Source organism: Triturus cristatus, chromosome 4_2, assembly GCF_964204655.1.
Source record: "Triturus cristatus chromosome 4_2, aTriCri1.1, whole genome shotgun sequence".
Lineage (NCBI taxonomy): Eukaryota > Metazoa > Chordata > Amphibia > Caudata > Salamandridae > Triturus > Triturus cristatus.
Window position 1 is genome coordinate 290,723,836 of NC_140586.1, and position 12,476 is coordinate 290,736,311.

The window sequence follows — 12,476 nt, forward strand, 5'->3', positions numbered from 1 at the left end:
AAGAATGAGTTCCACTGTGCAGAGACAGGCCAGTGTTTCGTGTTAAGCTATCATGTGGCTCCATTTGGCTGTTTGCATGGTGGCAGGAGCGATTGCCACAGTGAACTCAAAATGGCAATTGAACTGAAACAAACTGGTACCAAACCAGTAGTCACTGTCATCCACTGAGGTGAAATACACCAAATTCAGATTTTAAACAACTGTAGGGCTTGTAGACTTATTATCAATCACAAAATCATGTGCCACAATTAAGTTGGCATTCAGACTGCACAGGTCTACACAGAATCGTAACCCATGATTTAATTTGTGGACCAGTACGATAGAGGATATCTAAGTTGCAGACACAATGGGTTCCATCATGCATTCTTGGTATACCCTGTTAATATACTTATGGCAGCCTCCCTCACAGATAATGGTATACTGTGCAGAGAATAAGCTTAGCAACTTGATCCAATGCTGAAACCCTTTCCTAGTTTCGATTTAAATACATTGTACAATTTACTCAAAATCACTAGCCCCTTCTCACTTTCACCAACAGGCTGTGACTTGAAAGTGTGCATAATACAAGTAAAATTTCATTGTGATACCACACTGACCATATGAATCCAGATTCTCCACTTCCTTATCCACCACTTAAACAAGTCATTTTCTAACCTGGCCTTGATTGATAAATGCCACACAATAATACCCGACTAACGGAATTTTAAATCTTCTGTACTCGCTATGGGCAACATAATTATTATTAAGGGTAGCTTATAAAAGCGCTTGGTTACGCCAAAGCGTGTCCCCGCGCTGCAACTGAAGAACTCTGAGCGAGGTGGAGACCAGTGATCCGTTATCTGGAGAACAGGTGTGTTTTTAGGTTCTTGCGGAAGCTGGATTCGGATGGATCCAGACGGAGATGGAGAGGGAGGGAATTCCAGCTTTTCGCTACCAGATAGCGGAAGGAGCGTCCGCCCATACGGGCTCTTTTGACCCTAGGAACCTTAAGTAGGCCCTCATATGAGGAGAGCAGCTCGCGCGCAGGTGTATACCTTGTCACTAAGTTCTGGAGTGGAATAGGAGATTTCTTAGCCAGGATGCGGTGGCATGTACAGAGGGCTTTGAATTCCACTCTGCTTTTTACTGGCAACCAGTGGAGGGTTTTGAGAGCGGCTTTGGTGTCTGATCGTTTAGGGATTTTTAGGATGAGACGGGCTGCCGCGTTCTGTATTACCTGAAGGCGATTCATGGCTTTGCAGGTGGTACCCAGGTAAAGTAGGTTGCCGTAGTCTAGGGTGATGTCACAAGGGCATGTACCAGTGTTTTCCGTGCTGACATAGGAAGGAGGTCAAGGACCTTCCTTATGGTTTTTAGGACACCAAAACAGACGCCTGCAACTCGGTCTATTTGGGGTCCAAAAGATAGGTCATCGTCGAGCCATACGCCTAGGTTTTTTACTCCCTGGCGGGGTATGGGAGCTTCATCCAGACATGGAGGCCACCACGCCGATGACCAAACAGATGGGTTCCCCCCCACAACGAGCACCTCGGTCTTGTTGCCGTTTAACTTAAGGCAGTTGGTGGACATCCAGGCTGCAAGTTCTTGCATGCAGTTCCTGAAACTGTCCATCGCAAGACCGGGTGCACACGATAGGGAGATAGCCAGCTGCGTGTCATCGGCGTATGACACGATGCTCAATCCGTGACTCACGGCAATTGAAGCCACTGGAGAGACATAGAGGTTAAACAAGGTTGGGCTCAGGGACGAACCCTGGGGGACGCCCTGACCTAAACCTATGTTTCTCGAGTAGTGGTCGCCCTGACGAACCTGGAAGCTTCTCCCTGTCAGGAAGGATTGTAACCATTGGAGTGCAGCTTCGGATATACCTCCGTTGTTCAGACACTGTAGCAAGTTGTCGTGCGCCACAGTGTCGAACGCTGCACTCAGGTCCAATAGGATGAGGGCCATGGTGTGTCCCTCATCTACCCCCTGACGTAGGGTCTCAACTGCAGTAAGCAGTGCGGACTCTGTAGAGTGGCGGGGGCGGAATCCGAATTGGGTGTCGTGCAATAAGGCAGCCTTTTCCACGAAGTCCATTAGTTGTTTATTGACCGTTTTTTCGGCCACCTTGGCTAGGTAGGGCAGGAGTGAAATTGGGCGGAGATTGTCAAGTTTCTCAAAACTGATGGTAGGTTTCTTCCTGAGGGGCAGAACCACCGCCTTTTTCCACTCCCTAGGTACTGTCTTGGTGGTAAAAGATACATCGAGTACATGTCTAATGTATGGTTCTAGTACCCTTAGACTATCCGTCAGGCGTTTGGGTGTGGTAGGGTCTCTCGGAGAGCCCGACTTCACCGACCTGCAGATTTTTAGAAGATCTTCCGTGGGAGGGGTAGTAAAGTTGATAAGTCTAGGTTTATCTCCCCACTCCCTTGGGCTTTCAACGAAGTCTGCCCCGGTTTTGGACTGCGTAGGGAATGCTGAGTAGATTTTTGTTATTTTATCTGAGAAAAAATCTGCGATTTTGTCACACAATTCTGGCGAGCAGTCAGCGGGGGCAATAGCTGGGTTTCCGCTTGAAAGAGTTTTGTAGAGTGAAAACAGCTCTTTCATCGAGTTACCAGCCTCACTGATCCTATTCGTAAAATATGCTGTTTTTGTCTTTCTGAGTAGTCCATGGTAGATTCGTCTCTCGGTTAGATAATTCTTTCTGGTTTCTTCAGAGAGAGTCTTGCGCCATTCTCTTTCGGTTCTTTTCAGTGCAGTTTTCTGAACTCTTAGTTCAGCGTTGAACCACGGGGCAGTTTTGTTTATGCGTCCCCCAGATTTGGTTTTTAGCAAAGGGGCTGTGCAGTCTAGTGCCTGATTAATGCGTGTGCAGAGGTTAGCATTGGCTGTGTCAGCATCCTTCCCTCCTGGGCTTCCTCCTTTCGTTAATTCTGCACAGAATTTGGACTGAGAGAATGTAGCCCATTTCCGTTTGAGGTGGTACATAGCTGGTGGCTGTGGGGGTCTGCTTCCCGGGATTCGTATGGAAAAAGGGACCAAATAGTGGTCCGACCATGGGATGGGAATTGGGGTCATAGCTTCCGCTTCCCCCCAGTTGACAAATATGGGGTCCAGCAGATGACCCTGTTGATGGGTAGGGCCTCTAACAATTTGGGTAAGTTGGAGGGCTTTCAGTGCCTGGCCAAAATTCTTACTGACGTGGTCTGAGGGGTTATCAAGATGAAGATTGAGATCCCCGAGTACCAGAAACTTGTCAGTGCACAGTGCGGTTTCCATGATTCCTTCAACCAAACTCTCCTCGAACCTGGCTATGGGGCCTGGGGGTCTATAAATTAGTATGCCCTTTAGCGTGTAGTTATTATTCACTTTGACAGTGAAGCTCCCTGCTTCACTGTCCAGGATGGGAGAGCTATCTAGCTGGCATCGTAGGTTTTCGCGGGCTATAATTGCGATTCCGCCTCCTCTGCCTGTGGGTCTATCCAGTCTATGTATTGTATACCCTCCTGGAGTTGCCTCAAGGGAGTAGGGTGTAGACTCATTATCTAGCCATGTCTCTGTTAGAAACACAAGATCCCATTGGTTCTCAGTAAGTAGATGATATAGGTCTAGCCTGTGTTTTCTCAGTGAGCGTACGTTAAGCAGTCCGCATTGTATGGTATAGTTCATGTTGGTTGTATTCTTACCAAGGTCGAATGAGAAGTGACAGTGTTCGCAACCCATATCGTTTTCCACGCATAGACTATGCTTGCAGGAATCGTCGATTTTGTGGCAAGAGTTCAGTAGATCCTGCTTGCTCCACCGTATGTGGCCATCTGGAGGAGCAGGGGTTGTGGCCCTGGACCGCGTACGACCGCGGACGGGCGCAGACGGGCTTGCCTTAGGCGCGCCTTCGGCGCGAAGACGGCGCTCCCGCTGCGCTTGCGTAGGAAGCACATTTAAGGAGAGGAAGGGTGGGCGTGGCCTAACCGGTGGGCGTGGCCTCGCGCTCGCGGCCGTGAAGTCCGCTGCAAGGAACAGCGCTAAAATCCGCTGTAAGTGCTTGCAGGACTTTACAAATGCAGAGTGGGTTTCTCAGTGGACACAAAGTTTAAACAAATGTAAAATAATCAGAAAATGAGCAGTTTTAAAATCACGAGTTACACCACCTCCGGCTTCCGCCTCAGAGGTCTTCAATTTCAATTTCAATAGGCGCGCTAGCAATCAGCGCTTTTAATAGGCTGGGAGGGTGGGCGTGGCCTAACGGGTGGGCGTGGCCTCGCGCTCGAGATGGCGGCCGTGAAGTCCGCTGCAAGGAACAGCGCTAAAATCCGCTGTAAGTGCTTGCAGGACTTTACAAATGCAGAGTGGGTTTCTCAGTGGACACAAAGTTTAAACAAATGTAAAATAATCAGAAAATGAGCAGTTTTAAAATCACGAGTTACACCACCTCCGGCTTCTGCCTCAGAGGTCTTCAATTTCAATTTCAATAGGCGCGCTAGCAATCACTCCACTTATCACTCCACTTCTCGCAAAACAGAATTACTGTAATGTTAATAAATATTTATTCAACAAAGATTTATAAAAACATTTTTGTAAAAGATGACCGTGAATCAGATAAAAACGTGATGTACTTGTCCTGAACCAACACCTTGCACGTAGGTTTTTCTGCTGACTTGTTTTATCTCATGGTTTATTTGTCTTTTTGTCAATACAAATGACAAGCAAGGGGCTAATATGTTGTGTTTAAACTTTGTTTAAATTCATCCTCGGGTAGTAAAGTCACAGGAAGCCTCCCTCAAACCGATCACGATGAACATCAGTAAATCTTTCTGTCTGCAATTAGTAGCATTCCAAAGTTCCATTTAATTGATTTGTGTCTCTCCACAATCTCACTTATTGGGGGTCTTCTTCACTATCGATTGCATTTATCAATGCTTTCACTAGACCACCATGTGTGTGCGATTACTTCGAGGGGTATAAAATCATACCAGTTTTAAATGTCTAGGCAGTATGAAGGATAATGGGTGAAAACATGGGTGGATTGCACTGATGGTTGTGGGGTAAAAGGGCAAGAGAATTTCCCTTGGGGCAGCATGTATGGATAATAATACAGCCTTATAGCCCGCTGCTGAGGGCTATACCAATTGTTAAATTCCCTGAAACCCAAGTGTGGCTCTGGCCTATAATGAGGGAGATGGCCTTTAACATCCGGTATAGCCTGATGCATAAGGGCCAAAAGGCTATTTGAACATTTCACCCACTAAGAGTAGAATGTTCTAACTTAAATAGTGAGAAACATGAAGACAAACATTGGAATGTTGGAGCTCTGGGCTTATACCAGCCATTATAAATGTGGGGCTACTCCATCTTCTTCAATGGAGCCTCAACATTCTAATGTTTTAATTGTGATACATTTTTGCAGTGTTTGGCAGATCTGTTCTCCGCTATCTCATTGAGTACTCTTGTGTCATAAGGTACTACTTGTGGTTTTGCCTCTTAAGTTCTCACCTATAAATACGAAGATCTCTCGCCCCACCTCCAACCAAACGGGAGTGACAGGTTTACTATTCAGCTCTTCCCCTGTTTTTGAAGCAGGCTTCTCGTGTGTTTTCTATTGGCCCAGGTGACATTTTCATTACAGTGGCAAAATCTTGCATAATGTTTGGCAGTCTGCATTACGCTTGTTGCACAAAAGTCCTCAAATTACACCATTATGTCTCGTCATTTAATTTCAAGTTTGTTCAAGTAAAAACCCTAATCTGGGAGAACAGAAAAAACGTGAATAAACTGAACATGAGTGCCTGTTGTTCGTAACACTTGTAGGATTTATTTTACACTAAAATATGGAGCTAAATGCCAGGTGTGCATCTTGCATACATTTTATTAATTTTTCTGAAGCATTGTTTAATTACACTAAATGAAATTACATGAATTTTGCACACACCCCTAGTTTTTTCTTTACTCTTTTCAGTGAATGGAAACAGGTCCTGAGCTTTATCTTTCCCCAGAACAAGTACTCTTATATTCTAGCATTACCTTTAGTCTGGTTTGAAACAATATTTTTGCCTGTAGTCTCAGTGAACCTTTTATCTATAACTTGGCATATAACTAAAACAGGTAGGCATGACAGTTACCCTGTATCATTCTGCCGTGTCTTTATGCAGCTTCCAAGACTTGGTCTTCAGTGCTTTGTCTCTTGTCATAGTCAGTAGCGTTAGCCTCCCTTTCTATATCTTCTGCCAATTCTTGAGTGGTCTCAGGCTGTAATACCTAGGTATGCGTGCACGGCTGGCTTTTATTTTATAAGGCAAGGAGTTCTGGGGTCATATTACAGAAGTGCCCCAAGGGCGCAAGGGAGATTTACGCCCGCTTTGTGTGCACTCAGGGCATTTTGGTATTACAGAAGGTGCCGCAAACGCTTGTGCGGTCCCTTCTGTAATACAGATAGATCTGGCGCATGTAGTGTCTGCACTATCATAAGAGGGGGTTCCCTCATTTGCATGGAAGCATGGCCCCATGCAAATGGGGAATCACTTAGCCTCTATGCCTGCACCATATTACCGATGTGGGTGCAGAGGCAAACATGCCTGTAGGAGGCGCACTGAAAGTGTGCCATAAAAAGGTGTAAAGGAGTTCCTAGAGGGAAAACATCCATTACAACGCAGTCATTACATCGCACTGCTTTTACAACGCAGCTGTTACAACGCAACTGCCTTTACATCGCATGCCATTACAAAGCATGTCACTACAACACGTGCCATTACAACGCATACCATTACAACACATGACATTACAACCCATTATAAGGTAAGTAATAGAGATTTTTTACTTTAAGGGTGGGTATGGGTTTTGGGGTGGATGGGAATAGTAATTTTTACCCCTACACTATCCAACACTTTCCCTACTGTTGCACTCACTGGAGTGGGAATAGTAATTTTTACCCCTACCCTATTCAACACTTTCCCTACTGTTGCACTCACTCGAGTGAGAATAGTAATTTTTACCCCTACACTATCCAACACTTACCCTACTGGTGCCCTAAAATTATTATGCGTTGTAATGGTATGCGTTGTAAAATCATGCGATGTAATGGTAGTTTCGATATAAAAACCTCATTGTAAAAGCATGCATTGTATTTGTTTGCGTTGTAATGTCATGTATTCCCCCAAAGACCCCACTAGACATCCCCTTGCAGTTGGGCACAGTCACTCCTTGCAACCGCCTGCAAGGGGATCGCTCTCCCCTCTTGAAAGCGCAGGTGGGCTGCATTGTGCTCAGAGAAACAAGGAGGAGATTTTAAACAGCTGCTTCAAATTTCTCTTGGATGTGCTGGCCTGGGGGCAGTGTGAGTTTGTGGCTGTCCTGATGGCAGCGCATACTTTTTACTAGGGTGCACCTTCCCTGTTTGCACCCGGCAAACCTGCTTAAAGGTGCATTGTGGTGCAAACAGGGAAAAGTGTGCCCTATCTGTAATACAGGCCCTAGTATCCATATTTCAAAGAATGGCATGAGCTCCTCTATTTCCTGTTTCCCACCAATTTCCAAGACACAGATGTTCACCGTCCTCTGTTTGTTTGCTGTGTGTTCTACTATGCATTTGATGCCATATTGATTTTTGCAAACTGCTGCACTGTGGTGTCCAGCAATCTTAAGAGAGGTGGACTGCAGTTATGTCTCAATACTATGCATTCTACCCTCCAGGTTACATAGTGCTTAATTAGGATTATTACATTTGATGTTAACCAGGGTAGTATGATGTGTTTCACAAACATGACCATCATACTGCAACTCAAGGGCCAGCATTCTTGAGAAGACAGGGGTGATCTTACGTGAGACATAAGTCTGCTTTCCCTTTGTACGTCTCACCTAGCGTTGCAGCGCGAATGCGCTGCCATCGCTTTGCGAGGCATGCAGTATACACTATAGTGTGGAAGCTTCGTGGAAGATCCGCCAACTCTCCGGCCCATCTTCTTCATTGGCTTAGGTTATAAATGCTGCCTTCCGATTGGTTTTAAGCTTGTTAGTCCCTCCCCATGACAGCCATGTCAGTCATTTGTCTCCTTCCACGGCTACTGGCCCCTTTACTGAGAGTTTTGCATGGTATGTGTGACTGAGATTGTGAGCACTATTTTTCCCGCACTCCCACTGTCCCTTCTCCCATCCCCCCACTCCCGCTGTCTGTGCTTTCTCGCCCCCCTGCCCCGCACTCCCGCTGACCGCACCCCTTCGTGATCCACCAGCCCCCCGCCACACTCGCGTTTGCAATGCACTGCAATAGGTCTCGCGTAAATGCAAGTCCTATTGCATTGCAAGGTTAATTATTTACTACCCCTGTTTCTTTCAATTTGTATAAAGTTAACTTTCTCTTGTAACCTTCCCTCTGCGATGCTGTGAGTCCGTCCTTTATGTCAGCGGCAGGGCACCTCCTCTGTGCGGCTAGTCCTTCTTCTGTGTCGGTGTGGCGCTGTAGTTTTCCTGGACTTTCATCCTTGCCTGGTTACGGGTTCCAGGTTCCCGTCCCTCCCTGGATAGACCCAGCTGGTGTGTCACATGATGAGCGTTCACCAACACCCGCAGCAGCTGGAGGATCACCATGTGGGTGCACTACGGAGGAGTAGAAGGGTGTGTGTAACTTACCTCTGTGCGTGTCAGTTGACACTATTATAAGCGTAAATCTCTTCTCACTTCCCCTCTCCCACTGTCCATGCTCTCTCGCCCCTCTCTCCCCTGCACTCCCATTGTCGGTGCCTTCTCTAACCCCCCCGCGTTTGCAATGCAATGGGTCTCGCATAAATGCGAGTCCTATTGGATTCCAAATGCTTGTTACAGTGTGCGATTACATAACCAGGTAGGTGGAATGTTAGTAGGCGAGTTTAATTCTGAGACACAGCGCACACAGGGGTACTTTACACAGTCTTCTGTGAAAGCAAACCCTGTGCTTGTAATTCAAGTCGTTTTTATGGGCTTCTCAGCGACACTCTCCTCGGCCTCTGTCGATAATCGATGGTGTTTTACAACCACTGAGGCCTGTCGCTGGCTAGCATGAAATGTAATATTCTTGCGTGAAGTGGTTCAGGCATCATAGTTTTTTTTAACAGTACTGCACTAAAAAGCTTTCCTTTTTATGGCGTTTAAACACAATCTATCACCTCTTTTGTGCCACCGCCTCATTTCTTTTAGCTCACATTCTTTTGCGTTAAGAGACCAAAAAACAAGCTTGCAGACATGCGGCATATATGTGGTAAAGTGAGCGAACGTGGTGGCGGCTCTTTTGTGGTATATATAATAATTCCAGCTGCCATCACATCTATGCATGCTACAAGACTTGTGGAACACGAAAGATCTGCAGAATGATTACAGAGCAGGATATCTGCATTGTTTACCACATCTCGTCTCTTACTTCATATTGCACAGGTAATTTAGCGTGAGGATGCGTCTTTCATGGAAGAGCAATCATTTGCAGATGTTCGTGCTCTGGTAGGACAATCTACCGTAGCGTGACACCTTTCCTAGGGTGTGTTGTTTTTTTCAAACTTTGGTTGATAAAGTGAATGCCAGCCAGGCCTTAAATAAATGTGAAGGGGCAGATGTGTGCTGCAATTACTACTTCTGGCTAAAGTATGTTCGAGAATTCTGTTGCAGTACAAATATTCTCCTATAACGTCACACAGTATGTATTTTTTGCCACCGCGTTTTCATGGTCTGGCATGGTCTGGAGACCTGCAATTAAGGTGGACACCCACAATGCTGAGCATGGCCCTCCATGTTGAGTGGAGACGTCCAGGGCATCAGGAAGACTGCTACGCAATCTGCGCAGTCTGCTTATTCTTGCTGTTTTAAGATATATCCTACAGCTCTCCCACCTCTTCCCTGGGTAGTGGTGGTACCTGTACCCAGGGCCACTGGAATTATACGATTGTGCGACTGCAGCGATTTTCACATAGTTTAAGATTTTCCTCATAAATTATCAATCTGCCGCATAATCTGCATATTTTAGCAAAAAAATTGTTTCTAGCCCAAACTGTCCAAAAGTTACTAAAATTGCAGTGACACGGGCTACCACGTATTGGAAGACCCTTTGCAAAGCTGGACTGGTTACCTTGCTGTTGCTTATTGCTACTGGTACTAATAAACAAGTAATACGATTGCAAAATGTGCCGCATAATGTATCTTTTCTTGCTGGATATTATACTCAACCCTGCCGCATAATTTAGCCTTCTCCTGGCGTAAATTTCCAGTAACCCTGCTTATACCTTGTTTGTCACACCAGGATTCACAGGCTTTCTTTAAATTAGTTTTGCTTGCAGTCCTGAAAGATGGTTCTCGCCAAACTGGATCATGCACACAAAGGCCTGATGGTTCCTGGGATTGGAGATGACATTTTTGCTTGGTTTCATCCACATTTCAAGATTTTGACGTCGTCCGCCTGATGTGGCGATCCTTTCATTGAAATAAAACCCGGCCAATTTGTCTTCGGGATTTTGCAGGGCGGAGTTGCTAAAAAACAAAGGGGCATATTATCAAGAAACGGCGTTAGCGGCAGAAAACTGCCGCTAAAGCGGCGATAATGGCCTTGATAATATGCCTAAGAGAATCCCCATAGAAGCCCATGTTCTGGTGTCAACATGGGCTTCTATTGGAATTCTCTGCGGCATATTATCAAGCCCATTATCTCCGCGTTAGCGGCAGTTTTGTGCCGCTAAAGCGGCGATAATGTTAACGCCGTGCTTGATAATATGGCCCTAATTGATCTCATCTCCCAGCCTGTCTAATTTCTCAACAAGTAAATTCCTCTTTCCAGAGGTCGGTCCCACCGCATGTCCAGCGTGTTCATTCATGAGGTTACGTTTACACCATAATAATATGCCCCAAAATTAGGCGGTAGCTTCTTGCAGAAAGAGAGGTCAGCTCATTGTGCCACCCTTTGTGCACATCGTTAAATGGTTACCATCCGCTGACATTCCTCGTTTTGTTTTGCTAGTGGGTTTTCAATGCCGAGGTCAAGCCAGGAGGCTGAGCTCCATAGCCTGTGCTTGAGACATCCACACAGATCTCTTTTTGTTTCATGGCCCGCAGTGTGAATTTTTCTTCCTTGCAGATGCAGGGTGGGTGGTTGCCAGCTTATTATACATTGAACTCCTTCACGAAGGACATGAGGAACAAAGCGCTTAGACACGCGAAAAATAAAGGCAGATTTCCACTGATAACCACTATGGGTGCTGGCTGGGGAGCCAGCGGAGGCCGTGGGGCTCCCTCCATAGCCCCAGGGATTGATTTAGTGGTTGCCTGGGCGCCCACGGAAAATATACAATGCCTCCTGTCAACACCCATTAAGGGCCCATGACTCTCCCCATGGCCCCAAAGTTAATTTAAAGTGTGGGTGTCCCAGGTGAGATGGGGGTCACCCGAAAGAGAATCAATAAATGAGCAGCAGGAGACGCTCTGTTGTTATTCCTTACTCCAGGAAGGAGTGCCCCATACTGCCCTGCAAGTGCTTTTTAGTTATATTTTTTATCCCGTTGGTCTCCTAAAAGGGGCAAGGGCCCCACGTGGCATTTTATGTTGTGGAGTGCTACAAGAAGTGCAGCAGCCCAACAGCAAAATAAAAAAAAACTCTCTCTCGTTCTCTCTCCCCTTAGTCATTGAATCTAAAAAAACTCCGAGCTGTTTTAAAAAGCCTCAGACATGTATCTTTTTTGTGTGAATGCTTTGTTGGAAGTATTTTGAAACAATCACTTTTAACATTATAATTTATGAATTTATAAAATATATATTTAATTATAGTTATTGGTAACATTTTGTCAAACACTATAGGTCTGCTTTGTATATGTGGATGTACTGACCCCTTTGATAAAGACATTAGCCCTGCTTTTTAGGTTGAGCATTCAAGACCTCTTGTGTATATACTTGTGTATATACTTATATACTTTAGTATATACTTATATATGTATGTACTTTGTGGGCTCTAGAGATCAGCCCTAGGACTTGTCTGCTTCTGCTTAGGGGCTTTTTTTCTGTTCAACTGCCTCTATTTAACTTTCTTGATAGAAAACGATCAGTAGAGGTCAGTAAAATGCCAAAATCACTTTAACGTTCTCTAGATTCCAGTCCATAAAAATTGCCATCCACGAGAACCCGTAGACAATAATATTTTTTTTCAAATCTTGTATTTTCAGTGATATGACCACGGAAGGCCCTGATATTAAATTAAAAACAGAGCTTTGGATCATATCATTTCCCGCTGAAAGGCAATATTTCTCTCCATGTATTCCCATTCTTGGCGTGTCACGCAGTTTGGTGCTTACTTTCCCTCCATGTTAAAGAACAGTAGATGTTTCAGCACCCAGGCTAATGTGCTGCATAGCTAAATACATATAAGGTCCCAAAGTCGAGACCGATTGCATTGCAAATGCTTGTTATTTTCCTATGTGTCTTGTTTCCTCGGTTCTTTGTCTCAATGAAATTAAGCTTGGACCCTGCGTGCTTCAGCTCCAGTCCAAAAGGAC

The 12,476-nt window shown here is 45.4% G+C and overlaps 1 protein-coding gene across 4 annotated transcripts in view; it reads left to right on the forward strand.

Annotated features, from left to right (window-relative positions):
• LOC146833672 (flavin-containing monooxygenase 5-like) overlaps positions 1-12,476 on the forward strand; it is a 186,106-nt gene that overhangs the window by 152,602 nt on the left and 21,028 nt on the right. The window lies entirely within an intron of this gene.